At 37.2% G+C, this 25,884-nt stretch overlaps 1 pseudogene; it reads right to left on the reverse strand.

Annotated features, from left to right (window-relative positions):
• Nucleotides 1–23,433, reverse strand: part of LOC148128800 (uncharacterized) — a 24,149-nt pseudogene extending 716 nt beyond the window's left edge.
• Between the last annotated feature and the right edge of the window lie 2,451 nt (nt 23,434–25,884).

Below are 25,884 nucleotides of genomic sequence, written 5' to 3' on the forward strand. Positions count from 1 at the left end.
GTCTAAGTCTATATGGAGGGAAGTAAGCAGTGGGGTGCCACAAGGTTCTGTCTTAGGCCCAGTACCTTCAATATCTTCATTAATGACTTAGATGAGGGAATAGAAGGGGAACTTACCAAATTTGCAGATGATACTAAGCTGGCAGGAATAGCTAATACCCAAGAAGATAGGCTCAAGATACAGATGGATCTTGACAGACTAGAACACTGGGCAATATCTAACAAAATGAAATTCAATGTAGAGAAAAGTAAAGTCCCTACACTTAGGCAGGAAAAACCAAAAGTACACACATAGACTGGGTGAAACCAGGCTCAATAGCAGTAACTGTGAGAAGGATCTTGGAGTCTTAGTGGACAACCAGCTAAATATGAGCCAGCAGTGCAGCAGCAGCAAAAACGCTAATGCAATCCTAAGTTGTATTAAAAGAGGGATACAATCAAGATCAAGGGAAGTACTAATACCACTCTCATAAAGCCTTAGTAAGACCACACCTAAAGTACTGCATCCAGTTTTGTTCACCACATTATAAAAAAGATGTTGAGACTCTAGGAAAAAGTACAAAGAAGAGCAATCAGGATGATTAGGTGATGGGAGGCTAAAACATACAATGAACGGTTGCAGGAACTGGGCTTGGCTAGTCTGGTGAAGAGAAGGAGCAGGGGAGATATGATAGCGGTCTTCCAATATTTGAGAGGCTGCCACAGGGAGGAAGCAGTCAAGCTATTTTCTAAAGCACCTGTAGGCCAGACAAGGAATAATGGATGAAAACTGAACAAGGAGAGATTTCACCTGGAAATAAGGAGAAACTTTCTGACAGTGAGAAAAATCAACCAATGGAACAGCTTACCCTCGGAAGTTGTGGGAGTGCCATCACTTGAGACTTTCAAGAAGAGATTGGACCGCCATTTGTCAGAAATCGTGTAGGGTCTCCCGCTTGGATGGGGGGTTGGACTAGATGACCTATAAGGTCCCTTTCCACTCTGATATTTGTTATCTGTTACCTTACAATTTGCAAAATCCCCTTCTGGCTTCCCCTTTTCCTCTGGGAACATTTAGAAATGGCAATCATTGATCATGAGGCAATTGATAACTAGTCATGAATGTGTCCCAAGCATCCAGATCATAGTGATGTCACTTCAGGAAGGCTGAGACATCCAGAACTCTGAGGATTGGTTGTAACAATTCATTCAGTACCACTGTAACTTCAAATGATCTCTGAACAAATGGTCATAAGTTGAGGACCTCCTGTATGTGTTAGCCATTAAAAGGACAGAATGTATTTTTTTCTACAACAATAAATTAACATGGTTGCATATTACACAGCATGAAAACCAATGTTATATAATATTGTTAAATATTATCTTATGATTAAAGAACTCAAGTTCTATTTCTTACTCAATCTGAGATTTATTAGCTGACTTGCAGTCAAATAACTCTCTGGCAGAAGTTTACTCACATGGAGAATTAAATTACGACAGACCATTGTAGACTGTGTTCAGTTTTTGGAATAAAAGTGGAGTATAATTATTAATAATAATACTCCTTCATTCTAGTCCCCCAATTTTACATGGTTGTAAAAAGGAAATGTTATTCTAGATGCTTTAAGATGTGATGGTAAATGCATTGGACAATGCATTAGACAGATTCAAGTATAATTTTTTCAGGAAAACAGAGATATTGCCAATGATATGAAATTATCTTTCCATATATTTGTTTTAATACCAGAAGATTTTAATTTTTAAATAAAGATTGGAACTACCTTTGAGGTAGATAAAAATTGGGGTTATCGATAATGTGTATGTTATATAACAATTTATTGATTGTTTACGGTCTAAAACTCAACTCAACTAAATTATTGGATCTAGCTTTAATTCAATTGCAAAAACTACAGTGTAATGTTAGCAAGTGTATGCTGAATTAATTAATATTAAAGTCAAGTTGAAAAGAAACTTGAAGAGCATTCCATGTAAGTGATATTTGATTGTTCTGGCTTTCCTCCAAGGGAGGAGGACATGAAAACTTGTTAATATCTATTGGAAATTTGTGAAAAAGATCTGCACACTGGGACCATTTCTACAAGTCTTGATTATTTAGAATTGTGAAGGATCCCCTCTGGGGGATTTTGTGAACCTTGCCATTCTAATTAACTCCATTGTTATGTTTTGTTTTGAACATTAAAGCCCCTCTGGGATTATGACACTTCTTTCTCCAGCAGGGGATTATATTTTGTACCACTGTATGATATAAAAATTCCCCAGACATTAAAGAACATACAAAGATTTTCATATGTCAATTCCGTCCTTTCCCATCCTGATGCCATTGCAATTTGCTGGACACAAATACTCATAATCCCCAGCCTTTGGTAACGATGGTTAGAATTACTGTAGTCCCAACAAATTTGGAGAGTGCCAAATTACCACAGAAACAGCTGTAGTGAATCAGAATATTACATATACAATTATTTGTTCTCAAGAACTATGACAAAAATAAGATTCCATTGAAGAAAATTGGATAGGAAGCAAATGGAAATGCTATTTCATTTAATGCCTAGTTACTGGATTTCATAGCTGGAAAATGTGGGGCCGATTGTGCTAATTTTAATGAGTCTTTGTCTACATGGGGATGGCTGGATCTCAAATCCCAGGAGAGTGTCTAAACTGGGGAAGGCTGTCCTTAAATGGCTTTTTAAAATGAATTAAATCTTAGTAGAAAGACGAAGCAGAAGAGAGAAGAGAGTGGAAAACGGTTTGGGCTGTGACGGTGAGATCCGAGAGAAAATAAAAAGAAAACTTTGAGTGAGGTGTATGAACTGTAAACTTTAAAGACCACAAAATTGGCTGATATTGAAATATAAGTTTGATTTATATGATTAACATGTTCTGTATGACTTATGTGATATGAATGTATTTGTTTATTAGAGCACTGTCTTAAGGCGTTTGTGGGTATAAGAAATAAAAAAGGAGGCTTTTTCCTTCTTTAGTTTGAAATAACTTGATGGTATAGTTATCTTGACTAAATACAGATTATTGGGTTAAGGAACGTAGTGATAAATAATCTTAGAGTAGGATATTAAGAGTTTAAGAAGAATATATATTGTTGTGAGTATAGAGAACCTAAACCTTGACCCCTCTTTTATTGTATAAAGGAGAAACTACAATACATTGTGTATAGAAAGAAATAGAAAAGGAGTGCTTGAGTAAGATATATAGAGATACATGCAGATATAGATCTTTCCATTGACAAATACCTGACTACTGTATTACTGCTCTAAGTTAAAAGTTAATTAAGAAATTAAAAAGGTTTTTTTTTTTACTTTCCTTCTCTATTGGGGTGATATTTGGGATTATAATTACTTTGATTAAGTATTGTTTATTGAATTAAGGAAATATAGTGATAAATAAGTTTTGATTACAATATTAAGAGATTTAGGGGAGTGTATATCTAGGTGATTATACATAAATGGAAATTAGATTTCCCCTTTTATTATAGATAAAAGGAAAAAAGAATAAATTTAATACTTTGTTCATAAGGAAAAGCAGGAGGGCTTTGTCTGAGTAGGATATTGTTAGATATATAGTGATATTGACTTTGACAAAGAGAAAGGGATAATAAGTGGTGCTAATTCTATATAATTATAATAAAGAGATTTGAAAAGAAGGAACAAATTGAAAGTAAGAAGTTTAAAATATATTGTCAAGGAGATAATAAAATAGTTAGAAATAGAGCTTGAAAATAAGACAAGTGCCATGACATCAGCCTGGAGAACGTAAAAGAAGACAACGTCCAGTCCAACATTGACAATTAAATCACCGGCGGGTCAAAAGGCAATTGAGGGAATGTCAGGGGCAGAAAAGCAAACTGTAGCCAATATGCAAACAACACAGGCTTCATTAATGACCATTCAAGAAACCATGCTTAAAATGCAAGAACAACAAGAAAATATTTCACAAAATCATATGGAATTGAAAGGCAATATTAATAAATTAAAAGACAAAGTTGATACTATGCAGCAAACAATGCAAAAGAATGAGCAGAAACTAGAAGAGGTGGAACTTAGAGCAGTACAAAATGAATAGAAACTTGAACTAATGGACAACAGGATGATGACAATAAATAAAAGATTAGAAGAACAGATTATACACCTAGAGATGGACCGCGCTGCCTATTACTTGAGGTTTCAAAATATCATTGAAAGTAGAGATAAAGATCTGAATGTCCTTATGGCAGAATTACTTGCACCAGCTTTACAAAAGGAGACCCGAGAAGTCCCGCTAGAAATCAACGAGGCCTATAGAATTCAAACAAGTTACGCTTGACATAACAGGTTACCCAGGGAAGTCCACATGCAATTTGCCAGGAAACAAGTACGTGACATAATATACAAGGTAACACGAGACGAACTGTTGGTTTATAAAGATAAAGAAATACAAACTCTGAAGCAGGTTCCCAAGAAGGTGCGCGAACAGAGAAAAGGCTATAAGTTTTTGGCAACACAACTCATCCAGAAGAACATAATGTTTTAATGGTTAATTCCAGAAGACTTGTTGGTAACATGGCAGGAAAAGAGGATCAGGATAGATAACTTAGATAAGGCACAAGATTTCTATGAGCAGACTGGAGGAACAGAAGAAGAAAGCAGTGGTAGAGAGGAGCTAGAGACAGAAAGCCAAGAAGAAGAAGAACAGCAAGATATAGGAGGCCTAAAACAAGAAGGAGAGAACAAGGAGGAGACGGAAGGAAGAAGATTAAGAACATGCCTGCAAAGAGAAACTAGAATTAACAGAAGACAGATAATATCCCACAAGTAGAAAGACAGAAACGGAAACGAAGCTATCACCATTAAACATAAATGGTCTAAATTCACCCATTAAAAGGAAACAGATACTATCTAGATTAGCCAAATAGAAATTAGAAATAGTATGCCTGCAAGAAGTTCATATTAAAAAACAATTTTGGAAATGTTTAGAATATCCTAAATTAGGAAGGTTATTTATAGCCCTGGCAGATCAAAAACAGGAAGGGATAGTGGTATATGTTAAAAAAGAAATTAAGGCAGTAGAAAAATATGTAGACCCACAAGGGAGAATTTTGATACTTGAACTAGAATTAGGGTACAAGACAATGTTATTAGTTACAGTTTATGCACCGAATGACAACCAAAGTCAATTCTATAAGGATTTACATGAGAGAATTGTTGAGATGGGACAAGACAATGTATGCATTGTGGGAGATCTTAATGCGGTAGTAGATATAAGGAAGGATTATTTTAGTAATGCAAAGAACAAAAAGAAAAGGAAAAGGAAAGTGTTACAAGATCTTTTTTCAATATGACACAGGAACTAAATTTGATAGATCAATGGAGGAGAATAAATTTGGGAAAAAAGAATTCACGTTCTACTCTAACCCACATAAATCGTGGTCTAGATTAGACATGGCGTGGATGAATGCAGAACTAGGAAACCAACCAGATATGATAGAGATTATGACAAATGTATGGGCTGATCATAACCCATTAAAAATAATTTGGAAAGGAAGGAAAAGGAAGATTAGAAGGTGGATACTTAATCCCCAAATTTTAAAGGAGAAAGATTTTGTAGAGAATATTAAGAAAGAAATGGAACTTTTTAAAAGGAAAATACATGAAACATCATTACAGAATATATGGGATACAGCAAAGGCAGTCTTGGGGGGGGTCTGGTAACAGGATATACAGCGAAAAGGAATAAGGGAAGATGGCAAAATCATAATAAATTACAGGAGGAGATTAAAGACCTAGAAAGTAGATTACAAAAAAAACAAAAAACCACAAGATGAAAAAAATGAGGAGAGAGATGATTCTTACTAGGCATAAATTGAACATTATATATCAGGAAGGGAGAGTTAAAGAGGTGAAAAGGGCAAAAGAGAATTTTTTTCGAACATGCAAATAAACCAGGGAGGTGGTTATCCCATAAACATGCAAATAAACCAGGGAGGTGGTTTAGATTAGAAAGAGAAAGAATACAAGAATTGGAGGAGGATGATGGAAAATTAGAATATCGAATGACTGAGAAAAAGAAAATAGTACAAAAATATTCGAACAACTATATAAGGAGGATGGAATAAACCCTCAGAATATAGAACAATATTTGAAAAGGAAAGGTCTCCCAGAAATTAGAGAGGAACAGAAAGAGATATTAAATAAAGAAATAACAGTGATGGAATTGAAAAAGGCAGTTGAAAGGCAGAAAGATAATAAGACACCAGGGCCCTATGATCTTCCAGCGGAACTGTATAAATGTATTTGTGAATGTCTTGAATCAGTGATGTTAGATGTGTACAATGAGGTATTAGACTTTGCCAAATTACCCGATTCATGGAGAGAAGTGAATATCTCACTAATTCCTAAAGAAGATTTGGATCATAAACAGATTAAAAATTATAGACCAATCTCACTCCTGAACATAGACTATAAAATATTCACAACAATAATGTTAGAAAGATTAAAAATTATATTAAATGAACTTATTCATATTGACCAGAACGGCTTTCTACTTCTAGACAGATAAAGAACAATACAAGGATAGTATTAAATGTATTAGAATACTATGAGGCCTATCCAGAAAAGCAGGCAGCGTTGATTTTCTTGGATGCTCAGAAGGCCTTCGACAATCTCAGCTGGCAGTTCTTGATCCAACAGGTCAAAAATATGGGATTTGGATCTGAATTCAAGAAAATGATTGGCACAATTTATTCAAACCAAAAAGCTAGGGTAATTATAAATGGGGAGATTACTGAAAACTTTAAGATTATGAAAGGCGTTAGGCAGGAATGTCCAATGTCGCCTCTGCTTTTTATCTTGACCATCGAAGTGCTTTTAAATTAATCAGATTAGACAAAGAAAGGAGATAATTGGACTGAAGAGCAAAAAAGAAGAATATAAAGTACAGCCGTTTGCGGATGACTTAGTGTTTTTTGTGGAAGATCCAATGGAGTCAGGGACCTATCTAATTCAAGAATTAGAAGAATATGGGGCAGTGGCAGGACTAAAAATTAATAAAGATAAAACAAAAGTAATAACCAAAAACTTGATAGAAAGTAAAAAAAAAAAAAAGAATTGGAAAGGGAATTGGGATTACAAAGTGTCAAAAAACTTAAATATCTAGGAATTTGGTTAACAGGAAGACGCTCTTCCATAAAAGAGGATAATTATATTAAATTACTTTTACAGATAAAGAAAGACCTGGCCAATTGGGGAAAATTACAACTATCACTATTAGGCTGAATAGCGGCCATAAAAATGAACATACTATTATACTATTTTCAAACAATACCTATAAAATTGGATAAGAATTTTTTTCAGGAATTAGATAGGACAGTAATGAAATTTATATGGATGGGGGGAAAAGCACGAATAAAATTGAAAATGTTACAAGATAGTAGAACCAGAGGCGGCCTTGGACTCCCAAAATGGGAAACATATTATCAAGCAGCAATTTTACTATGGGTTAAGGAGTGGATAAACTTAAAAAATAAAAGAATTTTGGCGATAGAAGGCCATGACCTCCAAATTGGGTGACATGCCTTTCTATGGGATAAAAAGAATAAGATCCACTCCTATTTCCACAGACATTTGAAAAGGGACTCCCTTTTACAAACATGGGAGAAAATTTTTAAAAAAGCATTATTTGAAAAGACCAAACTGGATCTCACCTATGGAAGCTATATTATATCCAAATACAAGGGACATTAAAAAAATGATTAGATATAAAGAATTGGTAGATGAACAGGGGGAATTAAAAACACTGGATAAACTAAAAGAACAAGGGATAATATTAGACTGGTGGGTATATTTGCAAATTCAAACTAAATTTAAGAAAGATATAAAGGAACTAGGGATAGATAAAGATTTACAAAAATTGGACCAAATCTTGACAGGCAAGGATATAAAATCGATAACACGAACATATAATTATTTACTGGAGGTAGAACTAGAGGAGGAAATTGTTAAGGGACCAATGATTGCCTGGGCGAGAAATGTGGGTCATAATATAAATTTGGATGAGTAGGAAAGGACTTGGACCGAGACCTGGAAGCTGACTTTGTCGACGGCATTCAAAGAAAATCAATATGAAATGTTTTGTAGATGGCACTTAGTGCTGGCACGACTGGTGAAAATGTATCCAACCTTGAAACCAGAATGCTGGAAGTGCAAACAAAAGAAAGGAACGGTTTTCCATATATGGTGGCAATGTATAGAGGTCAAAAAATACTGGAAGAAAATACAGAGATGGCTTTTTGAGATTACAAAATATAAATTGAAATTGGAACCTGAAACATTTTTATTAGGTATGATTAAATGGAATTTGAGTAAAGATAAAAGATACCTTATTGTACACATCTTAACTGCAGCAAGAATCACATTAGCACAAAATTGGAAGAGTGATAAAATACCACCAGATGAAGTTTTAATTCAAAAAATAATGGACTGTGCTGAACTAGATAAATTTACTATGGAACTGAAAGGCAAAGAGGATCGAGAATACTATGCAACATGGGAGAGGTGGTACAAATGGGTGAAAGATAAGGATAAAAATAATGTATAGTCACAAAATAAGAAACATGTATATACAACGACACAATAACTGTTAATGGAAATGAGATTTTTGTATTTTTGTTTTTAAAGAATAAAAATTAAAAATAAAATAAAATGAATTAAATCTTAACTTCTCAACTGGTGCTTTTCATATATGTTGAACAGCAAATCATATACTGTAGCTATTCATATTGAGGATAATGGAAAGTACAACACAGACAGTAGTGGGATTCAGCCGGTTCTCACCAGTTTGCTAGAACCAGTAGCTAACTTTTTGTTCAGTTTGGCGAACCAACTGAGATGCCTTGTGCATCTCCCCTCCCAGCCACTTCTTGCCTCACCAGAATGGGAGCTTCAGGCTTCTTCCTCATCCAGGCTTTAGGACCTTAGCCATGCTTCCTCTTCCTCCAGGCTTCCACCTCTACTCATTGACTTTTTCCACAGCTGGCTCTCCCCCAGCCATTCACCATGGCCAATGGGCCTCTGCCCCTCTGTCCCATAGAAGGCTGCAAGAAGCTCTTATCTCAGCTTCTCTCATCTCTCAGTCTTTCCCACCCCAATGTCACAGCCTACCTGGATGTCTTCTCCCTCAGCACCCCTCTTGCAGCCTTTTGTGGGGATTCATTTTTCTTTTGGGGGGCTCTTTTATTTTCTTTTTGAATAAACCCTACATGTCAATCAAGATTCAGCTGCTGCCAAGGTCCCCTTACATGATCCTGCCTCCCTGACACCAAACGGGCAGTTAGTGGCAGTTGGTAGCAGGGAAATGGGGCAAAATGGACTGAACTGCTTCAAGGCAGTTTAAGTAAGTTTTTATGTCCACCGCAAACATCTCAGCCTTGCACAAGTTGTCCGTTTACATTTGTTTCTGGGACTTCCCTCCCGGCTGCCACATGCGCACTGGCTGCTCCTTCACTGCTGTGGTGAGGTCGGCTGTGTTTGGTTGGAAGGGAAAACTGCGGGGGGAGTTGGGGTCAGTAAGCCAGATAGCAAAGGCTGGCTTCATCCAAAAGAGTTTTTGTTTTGGGTAGGTATCCTAGCCTTAGAAGGAGAGAGAGAAGGAGGAAGGGAAGGGAAGGAGAAACAGAAAAAGAGAGAGACAGAGACACAGAGAAAGACAGAGAGAGAGAAGGAAGGAAGAGACAAGAAAGAAAAGAAAGAAAAGGAGATACACAAAAGAAGAAAAAGAGGGAGAGACGAGAAAGAAAAAAGAAAAAGAAAAGAAAGAAAGAAAAGAAAGAAGAAAGGGAGAAAGAAAAAGAGGGAAGGGAAAGTGAAAGAAAGAAAGAAGAGAGACAAGGAGAGACAAGAAAGAAAAAGAAAGAAAAGGGAGAGGCAAGAAAGAAAGAAAGAAAGAAAGAAAGAAAGAAAGAAAGAAAGAAAGAAAGAAAGAAAGAAAGAAAGAAAGAAAGAAAGAAAGGGAAGGAAATGAAAATAAATGAAAGAGGGGTAAAGAAAGAAAGAAAAAGAAATAAAAAGAAAGGAAGAAAAGTATAGACAAGAAAGAGAGAAGGGAAGGAAGGGAAAGACATAGAAAGAAAGAAAAAAGAAGACAGGAAGGGAGGAATAGAAAAGTGAATGAGATATAGATGGATGGATGAATAGATAGATTCATGGAGGGAGAGAGGGAGGGAGAAGGGAAGGAGGGAGAGAGAGAAAAAGGAGAGGAAGGAGGCATTAGACGCAGCTTCAGAAGACACTTTGAAACAGCACAGCAGCCCAGGGCTGGAAGGGACCTTGGAAGTCATCTATTCCAACCCCCTGCTCCAGCAGGATATCCTTACATATTCATAGAATAGCTGAATTAGAAGGGATCATGGAGGCCCTCTAGTCCAACCCGCTGCTCCAGGAAACCTTATATCATCTGGATTATTTTGGTACCTCTAACAGAGAGGAAAATTGCGGGAAAAGGGAAGTAGTTTACTAGGACAAGGCTTCTGTGCAGAGTAAGGCAGAGATAGTCCTCAACTTATGATCACAATTGAGCCCAAAATTTTAATTGCTAAGCAAGAACGTTGTTAAGTGAGTTTCGGTCCATTGTACTCAATCCATGACATCTCCTGGCTCTAACAGTTATGTGCAAGCTAGGGAAGTAAATCTGAAGGTGTGCATAATGTTCTAATGTACAGAAGTTATGGTTAAATGTGTGGCAGAAAGTGCATTCTGGGCATATTGTCTCAAACACAGTAAGTGAGGTTGAATGTGTATAGCTTTAGAAGAGCTCTCTCTGTGTGTGTGTGTGTATAGTGCATAATGTATTTTTTGTGTGCCTATACATTTATTTATTTATTTATTTATTTATTTTGCCAAACAATTATTAGATAACAGGTATAAGTATAAACATGGTTATAAATACATGAAATGGATACGAATAAGGGGAAAAAAAGAAACAATAGGACAGGGATGGTAGGCACGTTTTGGTGCGCTTATGCACGCCCCCTACAGACCTCTTAGGAAAGGGGTGAGGTCAATAGTAGACAGTCTAAGGTTAAAGTTTTTGGGTTTGGGGAAGAAACCACAGAGTCAGGTAGAGTATTCCAGACATTGACCACTCTGTTGCTGAAGTCGTATTTCCTGCAATCAAGTTTGGTGTGATTAACCTTAAGTTTGTACCTATTGTTTGCTCTTGTGTTGTTGTTATGGTTGAAGCTGAAGTATTCATTGACAGATAGGACATTGCAATATATGATTTTATATACTATACTTAAATCGGACCGAAGACGGCGTAGTTTTAGGTTTTTTAGGTCTAGAATATCGAGTCTGGTGGCATAAGGTATTCTGCAACGAGTAGAGGAGTGGAGAACTCTTCTTGTGAAATATTTCTGGACTTTCTCAACTGTGTTAATATCAGATACGTAATGTGGGTTCCAGACTGATAAGCTGTATTTGAGTATTGGTCTAGCGAATGTTTTGTATGCTCTAGTTAGTAGTGTGATATTACCGAAGAAAAGGCTAGGATTAGGTTAACAACTCTTAATGCCTTTTTGGCTATGTAGTTACAGTGGGCTCTAGCACTTAGATCATTAGAGATAAGTACTCCAAGGTCCTTGACATCATTGACATCAGTTTTTGTCATCAACAAGGTCTTGACTATTCAGCCTGTATTTTATTTTTTGATTTTTTTTGCCAATATGTAGGACAGAGCATTTATTTGTTGAGATTTGAAGTTGCCATTTGTTTGACCATTCTGACACATAGTCAAGGTCTTTTTGAAGGGTAGCAGCATTGTCAGTGGTGTTGAATAGCTTTACATCATCAGCGAAAAGAATGCAGTTGCTCTTAATATAATCACAGAGGTCATTAATATAGAGTATGAAGAGAGTTGGTCCTAGAACACTGCCTTGGGGGACACCACTGTTGACAGGTACAGGATTTGATAGGATGCTCCTAATTTTGACCATTTGTTGTCTGTTTGACAGGAATGCTTCTATCCAGTTATGCAGGTATCCAGAGATACCATAAGACCTTAGTTTTAGTAGTTTGTCGTGTACCACTGAATCAAAGGCTTTCAGAAGTCTATGTAAATTGCGTCAATTGCTTTGCCCTGATCAAGTTGTGTAGTCCATATGTTTTTACAGTGCAAGAGTTGCAGGTTACAGGACAGTTTCCTTCTGAAACCAAACTGTTTGTTAGAGAGTAGGTTGTTTGTCTCTAAGTGGAGGATGATGGATTGGTTAATAATTGATTCCATGACTTTACAGGTGATGCAGCATAGCATAAAGAGATTGGTCTGTAATTTTCAACTAGGCTGGGGTCTCCCTTTTTGAAGATGGGAATGACTGTGGCTAGTGACCATAGATTTGGCAGGGAGCTAGTCCTGAAAGATTTTTCAAAGATTATGCTAGTAGGTTTGGCTATGGCAGTGGATAGCTTTTTTAAGAAGTAGGCACAAACTACATCTGATCCAATAGATAAAGATGGTTTTAGATTGTGTAGTGCTTTTTCAACATTGTCTTCTGTAAAATTGATATGTATTAGATCATTGTAGTTGTCTGTGGTTCGACCAGGAAATATTGGGCATGATCCATTGCTGTTTACAAATACTGAGCCAAAGAATGTGTTAAAGAGGTTGGCTTTAATGGTGTCATCGTTGCAATCTTTACCATTTGGTTCTTTTAGGGGTGGGATGGACCTTGAGTCTTTTAGTTTGTTGTTTACAAAATTGTAAAAAGCGCGGGTGGAATTGGTACGTAGAAGGTTTTCCTCTTGTTTAGTGTGATAATTGGTACATTCAGTTTTTATCTAGTGGCATAAATTTTTGTATCGGCTTTTAAAGTTGGCAACGTGACCAGATTTGTTTTTCCGCCAAAGGGATTTCTTTTTGGATTGGAGCTTTCTTATTGTTATGGGTAATTTGTTTTTTCTGGTTTTGGGAGTTGTTATTGGTACATATAGTTTGATGAATCTTTTGTCTTCAAGTAAAAATATGTTGTAATGGTCTTCAACAGTATTGCATCCAGTGAATAGAATTGTCCAATCAAGAGATGAGAGATCGTTGTTTATAAGATCATAGTTGCCTTTTTAAAAGTTATAATTGGGGATCTTGTCATTATGGTGATTTTTGTAAGGACATACATTGAGACAAAAGTCAATCATGCTGTGGTCACTGTTGGAAAAGGGTTCATTAATTTGTATTCCATAAATTGAATTCAAACTGTTGCAGAAGATGAGATCGAGGCAGTTGTTAAGTCTACTATTGTTGGTTACTAGTTGTTCCAGTCCTAGTGTGGTAACGGTATTGTACAGGGTTGTATGAATGGGTTCAGATGTACATTCATTTAGTGTCAAATTTATAACAGGTAAGTTGAGGTCACCAAGAAAAATGAGAGGGTGTGGGCAGGAGGCAGCCCATGTCAGTAGTGAAGTTAGCTTGTTTGCATGAATCACAGTCAGGGGCACGATAGCAAAGTAAGAAGCGGATTGAGATGTTTAAGGACAGTTCACAGATGATGGTCTCAGGAAGAGCAAGCTCTTGTATAATTTGGATCTTTTTTAGATTTAGAGACTTTTTATAGAATATAACAACTCCACCATCTCTACGGATTTCGCGATCTGATCGAAAAACTTGATATTCTCTTGTAGTGGGAATGGAGTCTGGGAAAGATGCATTTAACCATGTCTCACAGACAAATATAATGTCAAATGTGGTTGAGCTTAGAAGGATGAGGAATTCATGCATTTTATTTGCGAGGCTTCTTGAATTAAGTAGTTTGCATTTAAGATATGAAGTAGTGGGTCTGGAGGAAGTAAGGGGCATGCATCCCTGACGTTGGATGTTTGGGTGATGGATATTGTGACGTGGGTTGAGGCGTGGGATCATCAAGCCGTCTTTGTTTTTAAGCTCAGGACCAACACAGAAATATCAAGTATTTCTTCAGGGGAAATGGCTGATGCTTGATTTTCTCTGATGACGTTTTGTACATTAGAGATGTCATAATTGTCATTGACCTCTAGACCAAATAAGATGGCATTCGGTCGCTTCCGTTCACACTCAACAGCTTCTTTGATGAGGATGGGGATATCAATATTTGTAGGATTTGTTGTTTTTGTGGATTGGGTTTTGGTTGTGGTTGTTGAGTAGAGGTTGTCTGTAGATGTTTGATGTTCGTTTTTTAGTGCTGTCTCTTTTTTTTCAAGGTTTGCCAATCTAGTTTGTATAGTGTCCAGGGATGCTACAATGGTGTCAAGGGATGTTATACGTGTTTCAATGGTGTCGACTCTTTCAAACAGGGTAATGTATTTTTCTAGTTTGGGTCTGCATGGTGGACAGAAATATGGAAAAGCATTGGCAGATGTTTTTAGGAATAGAGCCATTTGCTTGGGTAATCCTAAGCAATTATGGTGAGTGTAGTTGTTACAAAGAGAACATTTGATGTAATCTTCATTTTCCTTTACAGATTCCTTACAAATAAGGCAAGAGCAAGAGTCTTGTAGTTCTTTAGTAGGGGTTTCTTTCTTTTTAGGTTGAGGTTTGACATTGGATTGTTTTCCTGGCATGGTGGGTTTGTTGAGATGGTTTGTTGATTAGGTTGTTCAATCAAACAAGGTATTGTGGTAATCAATAAAGTAATATCGTGCCAAACAGTCTATTATACTAATCACACTAGTCAATTAATTTAACTAATCATTAATTTGCACTAAACATACTAATCATACTAATATTCAAAATAGTTAACCAAACTAATCAATAACCATTAGTCTATGATAATCTATAATAATATATTACTCACTAATGATAAATAATTGTAAAAATTAATTAATCATTTAGTAAGCTAAGTTAATCAATCAAACAGAGTTATATTGGGGGGAAAATTTGGGGAGGAAGAGAATAATGGGAGGAAGAGGAGAAGATTTAGTTTGGATGGTCCTGCGGGGTATAAGAAGAGGGAATATATTAGGTTGGAAGTATAGATGGAAGTCTTTTGGCAGAAGGTTACTCGTTTCTTCAGATCTTCAGTTAGTGATTTTTGGGAACCAGATCTGTCTTCACACGGATCTTCTTGTCTTCGGGCATATATTAGGCTGAAGGTAACTATGAAAGTCTTTTGGCAGAAGGTTAATCTTCACTTGTTACTTCGGATCATCAGCTAGCGATCTTAGGGATTAGGCCTGTCTTCTCACGGATCCCCTTGTCTTTGGTCAGCAATCTTAGAAATTAGGCTACTGTGTGAATTAGCAGGGCTGAGCTCTGAGATCAGGATCTCCGATGTGGGATTTGACAATCTCAGATGATCGATGCTGTAGTGGCAGTTTGGGCAGCAATTTTACTGGAAGGTTAGCATCCCAGGATCAGGCTCTCAGCCATTGGAAGTTCAGCGGTTGGAGCTCTGCGTTGATCGAGGCTCCAACGGGTTTAGGGCTACAGCGCTGCTTTAGAAATTAGGAGCTTTGGCTCCTCGGGATCTCCGGTGCAGGCAATGGTTTTATAGGTTTTTATAGGTGGGAAAGGCTCCAATGGGCTCTGGTTACAGCATTTTGAAGGAAACAGTAGCTCTGGTGCTCTGGGATCTCTGGCACAAGTGGTCCTTCAGGGTGGCCACAAGGATGGCAAGCACTCCCGAAACCAGTCCTTAGTCACAGGATCGGGTGATTTTTGCTGATAACAGATGCAGGTGGCAACCTAACAGAGTCTCTCTTGATTGGGGATGAACAGCAAATCTTCCCACGATCAACTATTTATTTTAATCAGGAAGGGAAATGGTAGGGACCTGCTTGCGATCAAATGACCATCGGAGCAAGAGCCTCACCTTGCTAGTTATACGCTGCCACCTTCGAACTGTACTATACATACTCTATACTATGTGATATGTATGTACACATATGGTATATACTGTATACATAGGATTAAATAGTGTATTTTGGATGTTCAATAGTAGTAAATAAATAGAGAGGGAAATTTTATCTCGTTGAGGCCTTTGAGGTGAGGGGCCGGGTGAGTCGAGCCGCCGGATGAGGCGAGGCTGGGCATGACAAGGAGTAGCAGGGAGGGGTGAGGTGGGGCCAGGAGTGTTGAGGAAAGACCAGGCTAGGTGCCCCTCAATGTGAGTGATGTCGAGTGGGCCACGTCCATCCAGTCATATGACCACCCAGTCAGTCAATAGAGCAGAGAAACAGTTGTTAAATTATTTGAATCCCATGATGAATATTTGAAGCTGAGAGTGTAGAAAAGCTACTTTTTGTGGATGTCCAATTACCACCGAAAACTAGCTAGAAGCAGCTCATTTTGGCATAGTTACTTTTTGCATGCTTTTTGCATGAACTCAGATATAAACACAATTAAAAACTTGGTTAATGTCATGCATAAACAGTATCTAATTTTTTTGCCTTTTTGAAAGTTTTTAATGTATGTATTATATTTAAACTAATTCTTTATATTTTATTTGTTTTATTTTTAAGCTCAGTTATTAAAAATTCAAATCAAGTTCCAATGCATCTGAAAAGAATTTAATTAATTTTCAAATTTAATTAGAGAGAAAAAAATAAAAATAAAATATTCCACTATGTCTGTGGATAGTTCTACTTAGTCACTTTTGGTCTTCCACAGTTTCAAATGCAACAGACTTTGGTACACGAGCTTCATTTTATTCTCTAAGCATTATTTTTATTTGACCTTTTTGAAATGGTCTATAATTGTAATAAAATGTTTTGATTTATTATTAGTTGACACCTCCCCCAAATTAATCAGTAAGATCATTTAAACTTATCTAATGAAATAATGCTTTGTATATAAATACAATGGCCACAAGAGGTCATAGCAAGTTCTGTGAAAGGCCCTGTTGCAATAAACACACTGAAAAAACCCTGTGACTATAGGAAAAGTATATCAATTTATTAAAAGCAACTGCAGAATAAGAAGGACGTGTATACTAAACCATAAAACACGGAGAGGGCGGAGAGGGGGAGAAGGAGGTGTCAATACAGATTATGACATAATGTGACTGTTGTCATATCTTAGCCAGTTAGAACCCTAACAAAATGAAATGCAATGTAGAGAAAAGTAAAGTCTTACACTTAGGCAAGAAAAAGCAAAAGTTCACATATAGACTGGATGAAAGCAGGCTTAATAGCAGTAACTGTGAAAGGGATCTTGGAGTTTTAGTAGACAACCAGTTTAATATGAGCCAATAGTGTGTGGCAGCAGCCAAAAAAGCAAATGCAATCCTAAATTGCATTAACAGAGGGATATGATCAAGGGTGGTACTAAAGCCACTCTATAAAGCCTTAGTAAGACCACACCTAGAATACTGCATCCAGTTTTGGTCACATTATAAAAAAGATGTTGAGAAAATGTATAGAGAAGAGCAACCAGGATGATTAGGGGACTGGAGACTAAAACATATGAAGGATGGTTACAGGGACTGGGCATGGCTAGTCTGGTGAAGAGAAGGACCAGGGGAGACATGATAGTGGTCTTCCAATATTTGAGGGGCTGCCACAGAGAGGAAGGGGTCAAGTTATTTTCCAAGGAACCTGAAGGCCAGACAAGGAATAATGGATGGAAACTGGTCAAGAAGAGATTCAACCTAGAATTAAGGATAAATTTTCTGACAGTGAAAACAACAATCAATGAGACAGCTTGCCTTCGGAAGTTGTGGGAGCTTCATCACTAGAGGTTTTCAAGAAGAGATTGGATTGCCATTTGTCAGAAATTGTGTAGGGTATCCTGCTTGGGTGGGGGGTTAGAATAAATGAGCTACAAGGTCCATTCCAACTCCTTTAATCTGTAATCTATTTTATGATTAAAGACCAAGCAATTGAGAATAAAGGACAGAATTAGCATGGAGTGGTTTTGATGTGGTCTTATTGCAAAGACTTGGATTCAAATTCATGTAATTCTGCACTGAACTGCAGCAGTTCTCTCTGTCTCTGTCTCTGTCTCTCTCTGTCTCTGTCTCTCTCTCTCTCTCTCTCTCATGTTTATATATTTACTGCTACTAGCTCAAAAGAAATATTTCTGTCCTGTTATGTTGCAACTAATCTTCCAAGTTCTCTAGTGTTTCATTTTAGTTGTTTATTTTCAGCTTAACTTTGAGGTTGAAAAAAAGTTATCTGAGAGACATTGTTGACATTGCTTTCTTGTTTGATGATGAATGATACTATTTCTGGATTTCTGATATCTATCTCACCATCACTTTACAACCTCTTAACTTAATTTTTTTCTCATCAAAATAAGACTTTTTGGTAGAATTTCCTTATGTTGTTTACCTGCCTTTGGAATTTAAGTGAACGAGGAAATGTGAGAGCAGCACAACTTTTGGAGGGGGAAAATAATTGTGGGCCACAAAACATTAGTTGGCCTGCTAATCAGTTATCAATACGGTGGCAGTGATGAAAGTCTGGAGACTTGGCAGTGTGACTGCCAAGGGAGGAACTAACTATACAAATTTACATGGCAATGATTGTGGATTATTTTTGGCAAAAATTCATTGGTGCTTTTTTTTAAAAATGATGGTACAGATTATATATTGTGCAAACCTGAGTTACAGAATACAAATTAGGGCTGTCCCAAGTTTTTTTAAAAAAATAATATTTGAAAGAAGTGTTTCTCCTTGGAATATTCAAGCAACCAAATTTTTGAGAAAGTTTGAATGGATACTTTGAAGGCTGTCTTTAGCTTCTGTGCATGACAGCCAGTGGTGGGATTCAATTTTTTTTACTATCGGTTCTGTGGGCGTGGCTCGGTGGGCATGGCAGGGGAAGGATATTGTAAAATTTCCAGTTAGAGGAGGTATTTGTTGGTTCTCCAAACTACTCAAAATTTCCACTACCGTTTCTCCAGAACTGGCCAGAACCTGTTGAATACCACCTCTGATGACAGCTGTTTCTTTTTGTTAGTGACTCCAATGGAAGTATTGTGCATTCATGAACATACACTCCCAGATAGCCCGAGATAGTTGAAACTTTCAGAAAATACCATTATTTTAAATGAGATAGAGATATTTTTAAAGTATTTGTTACATGGGTATCCTGCAAAGTATTGGAGTGGGGGAAAAAAGGTTTATTGATCTTAGATATACTTTTGATCTGATCTCTAGCTCCAGACAATGGGAGAAACTGAACTCTTCCTCAAGTGATAAAAGCGTACATGTTCTTATATACTGTATATAAGCAATATGAAAACTTCTATATGAAGGTACAATGTAATGTGTAAAAACACTGCACCAAAGAAATCTCTGTTAAGGGGAATAAGATGTGTGTTCTAGCTTCTTTCTCTTTAATCTCTTTATTACCTCTTATAGACAAACTGAGTAATCTATCTCTGCATCCACTAGAATTGGGAAATAGCCACAGTCTGCTCTTTTGAAAGTTGATGGTGCTGTGCTGCTTTCTTCAGACACAGATTGGCCTGAAATGGGTACTTCATATATTTTCTATGCACTGTCAAGAAGAATGACTGGAAATTAATTACTCCAAAACAAATGTGGGAAGTTTTATATCAAAATATATTTTATTTCTTATACTCTTTCCATTTTCCCTTAAAATATTAACAGAATCCACAATGGATTGAGAATCAGCATCTAGATAATTGACAGTGAAGTTGAAATTAAATTAATCAAGTAAAAAGAGCAAATGGGGATAAATTTTTTATTCAAACTCCCTCACCTCCCCCCAAATGAATTATCTAGATTTAATTCACATATCAAAGGATAAAGTCTGCAAACACAATAGAGATAATTAAATTAAGTCTCCCAGCAGAACTATTCACAAGAATAAACATCATAGATTTTCTGTCTCTCTCTGTCTCTCTCTCTCTCACCCCCACTCCCTCAACTGTTACTCTAGAATTAGGATGTACACACCTTCACACCAGGACAAGCTCCCCTATAAAAGTGTGCCGCTGTACCACATTTCTCTGCAGCTGCCCCTAAAGGCAAATTCTTTGCTTTTAGGAATAAATATTTCCTAGCTGCCTGGATCTCATTTTTATTTATTCTTGTGCAAGCCCAGCTCAAGTTGGAAACCCAAATTATTCTACTGACACCAAGGTCATGGCATTTGCTAAGCACCCTAAGGCACATACCTCATAGTTAAGCAAACTTTTACTAGAGCAAGTAAAGACCTCTAAATATCTGGGAATTATTTTTATGCTATGGGCATACAAAATAAAAAAAATCATGCCAATTATGTTACTCCATATGCACAAAAAAACTGTCCGTTTTACAATTTGTATTTTACCTAAGATCTGAGCCCAGCTCTTTTTGGAGTTGAATTGGGCCCTTAGGGGTCATTTTTTCCTCAGAGTTCAATCCAAGTTCTTGGGATCAATTTTTTAGGTACTTTGCTGCATTCTGAACAAAATGCTATACCATGAAGCTGATCTACTTAAAATAAGAAACTTCTGCCTGGATTTTCATTTTCTCTTATTGACTCTTCCCCTCACCCTCCTTTAATTATGACAAATAGCTTTTAGGATTCCTGGTGCTGGCAATACACAGCCAAACTACAATTTTATGGCTTTTTATGACTTAGCTGATCTCAAATAGCAAGCCATTGATTTAGAGATGCAAACAGATTTATCAGGTTTATCAGTTGTAACTAGGACATATTTCTAAGCCATTCTGCACACCTTTCCACCCAGCCAGATATCTTAGATGCATAACATTTGAAACTTTTGAATGGTCTTATGCTTATCCAGATTCAACGCCCTCAAAACAGCTGTTGTTGAAGGGAAATAATGAAAAAAATCCCCTTTGAAATAATGAAAGATCCCCTTTGAACAGAGACTGAGGTGGTGGAATAACTGAAAAGATGGAACACATTATTTTGTTTGTTCCCTCTACCAGAAATGATTAACCCCATTTTTTACGAAACATCCTAGTCGTTCTGACTTATCTTTTATTGTTATATATCAGTTTAATTTTACTTCTTTGACTACAGCTTAGTAATGCTAGGGTTTCAGAGGTGGTATTCAGCAGGTTCTGACCAGTTCTGGAGAACTAGTAGCGGAAATTTTGAGTAGTTCGGAGAACTGGCAAATGCCACCTCTGACTGGAGATTTTACAGGATCCTTCCCCTTGGTGCCACACCCACCAAATCACAGCTACAGAACTGGTAGTAAAAATAATTGAATCCTACCTTTGTAGGGTTTCCTTTCCTTTCCTTTCCTTTCCTTTCCTTTCCTTTCCTTTCCTTTCCTTTCCTTTCCTTCCCTTCCCTTCCCCTTCCTTCCTTCCTTTCTAGAAACATAACTAGGCACACCTTAGAGGGAAATCCCCCTCTCCTCAGGCCAATCAGGTTTTTGTAGCACGTACCAGGGGGCCTTTAATCCAGGATTAAATTGTGGGTCATTCAAACTTTATTATAGATCAACTTTCTATTAAGAAGTAACAGCTGGATACCAGCTTCAGGGACATTGAAGTTCTGAAAATCAGGAAGAGGGATCAAGCATAGAAACTGTAAAGTAGCATTGGTACTTTTGTAACTTTTACCCAGAAAGTGCTGTTCCCCACTTCCCATCATATCATGTCCATCACCATGATATTATTGCCTATTATTGTGATATTGCCTATTATTCAATTGTGAACCCAGTTGTTGTTTATTTCCCCCTCCCCTTTTATTGGATATTTGCACTAGCAGATTGATAGCGAGATAACATTAAATGCCAGAATGTTTGCAATTGCAGAATTGTGGAATGTGGAAATATGTTGAAATCAATTAAATGTAAGGGACCTGCATTTGGCTGCAGATTGCTGTTTCCCATTCAAAAACCTCTTTAAAAAAGTTTTATTTTTCATGAGGGAATAGATTTTGAGCAGAAAAAGTACTCTCTTTGCTGCCATCTAGTCATAAAGTCGTATAGCTATAACCAATTAAAAGGAAGAAGAGATGAACCTTAATCACATAAATCATTTTATTCAATTCTCATACTAGCAGAATATTAATCATGGAGAACAAACCCAAACTTTTTTCTAATTATTTTTTGATCAAATTCTTTCCCAAATACTTACTTTTAATTCTGTGCACTTCAGTGGCAGATATAGATGCAAATAATTTAACTCCATCTGAATCCAATGCATCTACTTTAGATATGAAAAGTCTTAATCCTATCCTATTTTATTTTATTTTTCATTTACTCTTGCAGGCATGCTGAAATTGCATTTTCTTTCAGTTGCAGAGGTAAACTAACTCAAACCACTTTATTGAAGTGGCAATAACTGTATCTCTACTGTCAGGAATATAAAGTCTTGGACATGATCGCATGCACCACTCTAAATAGTTTATTTACAATCCCTTTTCATTTTTTAAAAATTGTCCTGCAAGCTGACTTATGATTCTTGGGCAATACTAGCCAAACATTTGACAGATAACAGTGCTATCCATTTTAATTAAATTATGGTATAGACAATTTAAACTTTTGGAAGCAGTTTAGATCAGCTGGTGTGCACATGATAGACTAAATTGGATGCAGAAGTGATTCCACTAGCCTTCTATTTTCAGGCCTGACTGACAAGAAATATTTTGTATTTTGGGATTAGTAGGTTTTGCAATTGTCAGGGATTGCATGTTTGTGATGCAGTCCTTATGTATGCTTTGTTTTTCATCATCTCAGAAATACATTTTATTGTTACCCAGTAATTTTAAGACATAAATTCACAATGCAACTTAAGAGTGCAAATATTGAACAGAATGCAACAATGCAAGTTTATCTGGTTGTCCATGGTGCTGTGTATATTATTGTTTTCATTACACAAATGTCATGAATTATCCATTTGCATAATTGCAAAAATGATGATCTGGCATAACTATGGCTTTTGCTAGACACACATGTCAATCCAGTGACTTCAGATATCCTGCTTTTCTTGGCACTTAAGAGCACCTCCCACAACAAAGTCTGAGAATGAGGAGAATTTGTGTGCCACACGTGTGTGTGTGTGTGTGTGCGCATGCGCGCGCGCATGTTTCTCTGGAAAGATAGCTCATGAAAGGTTAACTTGTTTCCCAAAATGATATTCAAATTTCTGCAAAGATCAAACATGATTTCTTAAATGTTTTCTTGTTACCTGAAGTATAAAATAATTGAGATAATTGTATAAGAAATCTGATATAAACCATACCTGTGATGTTATTCCAGTCCCATGTTGTTTTAAATTTAAATTACAGTACTGATTTATTGTATAATGCTTTGGGGTCAAAATATTCCCCCCAAAATTTCAGAAAATAGAAATGACATTTACACAAAATGACAAGAGCTACACCATCCATGAATTTTGCAATCTTAAATGCTTTTTGATTGCTGAATTCTCATTAAATAAAATGTTTTTTTTAAAAATCATTTTCTGCATTGAATTGAAGCAATTGTTTATTTGGGTATACGGGAAGTTTTACTTACCATGGAGAAGTAGCAACCATTCTACCATGTTTAGTAATCTTGTGTTGAAGTGAGGTAAGGTCAAAAGTGAAATAAATAACAATAGGTGGACTTTTTTGTTTAATATTTAAAAAAAACAATCATCTTGAGGATTAAACACAAGGCTGTGCATCATAGAACCATGTTTGTATCTGGCATATTTACCCAGGGGTGGGCTTCAAAAATCCCAGCAATGGGATGTCTGCCCATTGGGTGGGTGTGACCGTGGTGGGCATGGCCTACCAGAACTCCAGGGGGGGGTTTCGCCTTTCCCAGGGTCCGGAGGCTTTCCTTAAGTATCTGGGTGGTGAAAACAACCTCGCCCGGGCTCTGGAGACCCTTCCAGATCCTCCAGGAGACCTGTTTTTCCCCCTTCTAGAGCCTCCGTGTGGGGCCTGCAAAACGGGCCGTGTGGAGATTCCTGGGAGAGGAGGGGTGGGAGGGACCAACCAGGGTTGGGATTTGGTAGTTCACCAAACCCATAGCAGCCCACCCCTGTATTTACTTTCAATTTATTGCCAGGATATTTTGTAGGAAGTCAGGCTTGATTGTGATTAATATTTCAAATTTGCTACAGACAGAAAATGAACATTTTTGAATTGCCAGAACTTTCTGTAACATGGACAAATCCTTTCTGATAGGAAGACCTAATAATAGTGAGATTCCATGAAACACTCTAGATCAGGGGTTGGCAACTTTTTGGACCTCAGGGACCACCAAACTCATAACTTTAAATCCCGCCAACCACTAATACGAATTTTGACTGACAGTGGCTTGCTGACATTGGTGGGAAAGTCGGTCCCATATTCCAGAGTTGCAGTAGTCACAGGATTGGTCCTTTGGTCATCCCAGAGCAGCTGCTTCTCCACCTGGGTGCACCGGCCTGCCATGGTCTGGAGGAGCTGCTGCAGGATGACCAAAGGACCAGTCTTGTGATTACCACAGTTCTAGAATATGGGACCTCATTTCCCACCAATGTCAGCAAGCCACCCGGGGCGGATTTCCCTTCCCCGCCATTGGTCTTACCTTCCAGTTCCAGTTCACATGGCTCTACTCAAAGTAAAGTTTGCACTTGGCTGAAGTGTGGGGGCCAGCGGGTGGGCGGGCCATGTGGGCGCACAGCCTTGTGTTCCCGTGCAGCCTGGATTAATTGCTTTGGGGGGAGTGCTTTGGAGGGGATATTTATCTGCAGACCACCAAAAGTTTCTCGCAGACCACTGGTGGTCCCCACCCACCGGTTGGTGACCACTGCTCTAGATCTTGCTGGTAGGTTATGAAACTGTATTTTAGAACCCTGCTTATGTTACAAGCTGCTTTTGTCTTCCTATATATTGCCTTTTCTGCAATAAATGGATCTGGCTTCCCCATTGACTTTGCTTGTCAGAAGGTTGCACATGACTCCGGGACACTGTCAGTCAATTGTCAAACATTTGAATGTAAATCACGTGACCATAGGGATGCTGCAATGTTCATAAGTGTGAAAAATGGTCATAAGTCACTTTTTTCAGTGCTGTTTTAACTTTGAATGGTGACTACATGAACTGTTGTTGTAAGTCGAGGACTTGCTTCAACATTTCACTTGAATATGAACTAACTCAAGGACCTCATCATCTTCTATTGGGAGATCACTTATGACCAATACATAAGAAGTGCTGTCTATATTTTTCTAGGCTGTTACTAAATGTACAATATTGAGAATCAAATTGAACTTACATAGAAAAATTAAGTTGGCTTCTTAATTCTTTGCTTCACAAAATTATTTAGGGCTAAAGTATGTAATAAGGGAATATTTAGATGAGTTAAAAATACTTACTGCAGAAAGTCAGAAAAATACCAACACTGTTACTAGAATAATAGAGCAGGGACAGTGCAGTCTTGACATCTCAGTATACTTACAGAAGTCCATGCACACAACTGCAAAACATATAACACAGAAAAGAGCTCTCTTCAGTGGATCTTATCTCACTACCCATGATAGTGACCATTGTTATTGTATTGCTATTTAGCACTCAAATTCCTAGCAGGCTAAAGAGGACTCAATTCTCCCACTTTTCATATTATATTCCTTAGTTGCTGTTTAGGAGAAACTGCTGAGCATTTTAATTTAGCTTTATAGGGATCTAGATTTCATTAAATTCTACTCTGCTTTTCTGAACAGTAGTACTTTGTGTAGTGAAAAATATTGCTACTTAAAACATCTGTACATTGTCTGCGAACAATGATAGCTAAGCCTTTCTTTTGCATCACATGAGAACTGAAGATAAGAGCAGAGATTTAAAACAATTGTTTCCTTTGTCCAATTTTTTTTGAAAATTGTTAACAAACACTTGGAGCTTTACATTTCTAATTATATGTTTAAAACATCCAGAAGAGTTAACTCATAAACCAACTCACATAAATAAGGGGGGAAAAATAATACTTTTAGTTTTCACAACTAAAAGAGAATTGAAGTGTGGGAAAT

This window comes from Notechis scutatus, chromosome Z (genome assembly GCF_049901735.1).
Source record: "Notechis scutatus isolate UNSWTSFEM ecotype Mainland chromosome Z, rNotScu1.2, whole genome shotgun sequence".
In the NCBI taxonomy this organism is placed as follows: Eukaryota; Metazoa; Chordata; class Lepidosauria; order Squamata; family Elapidae; genus Notechis; species Notechis scutatus.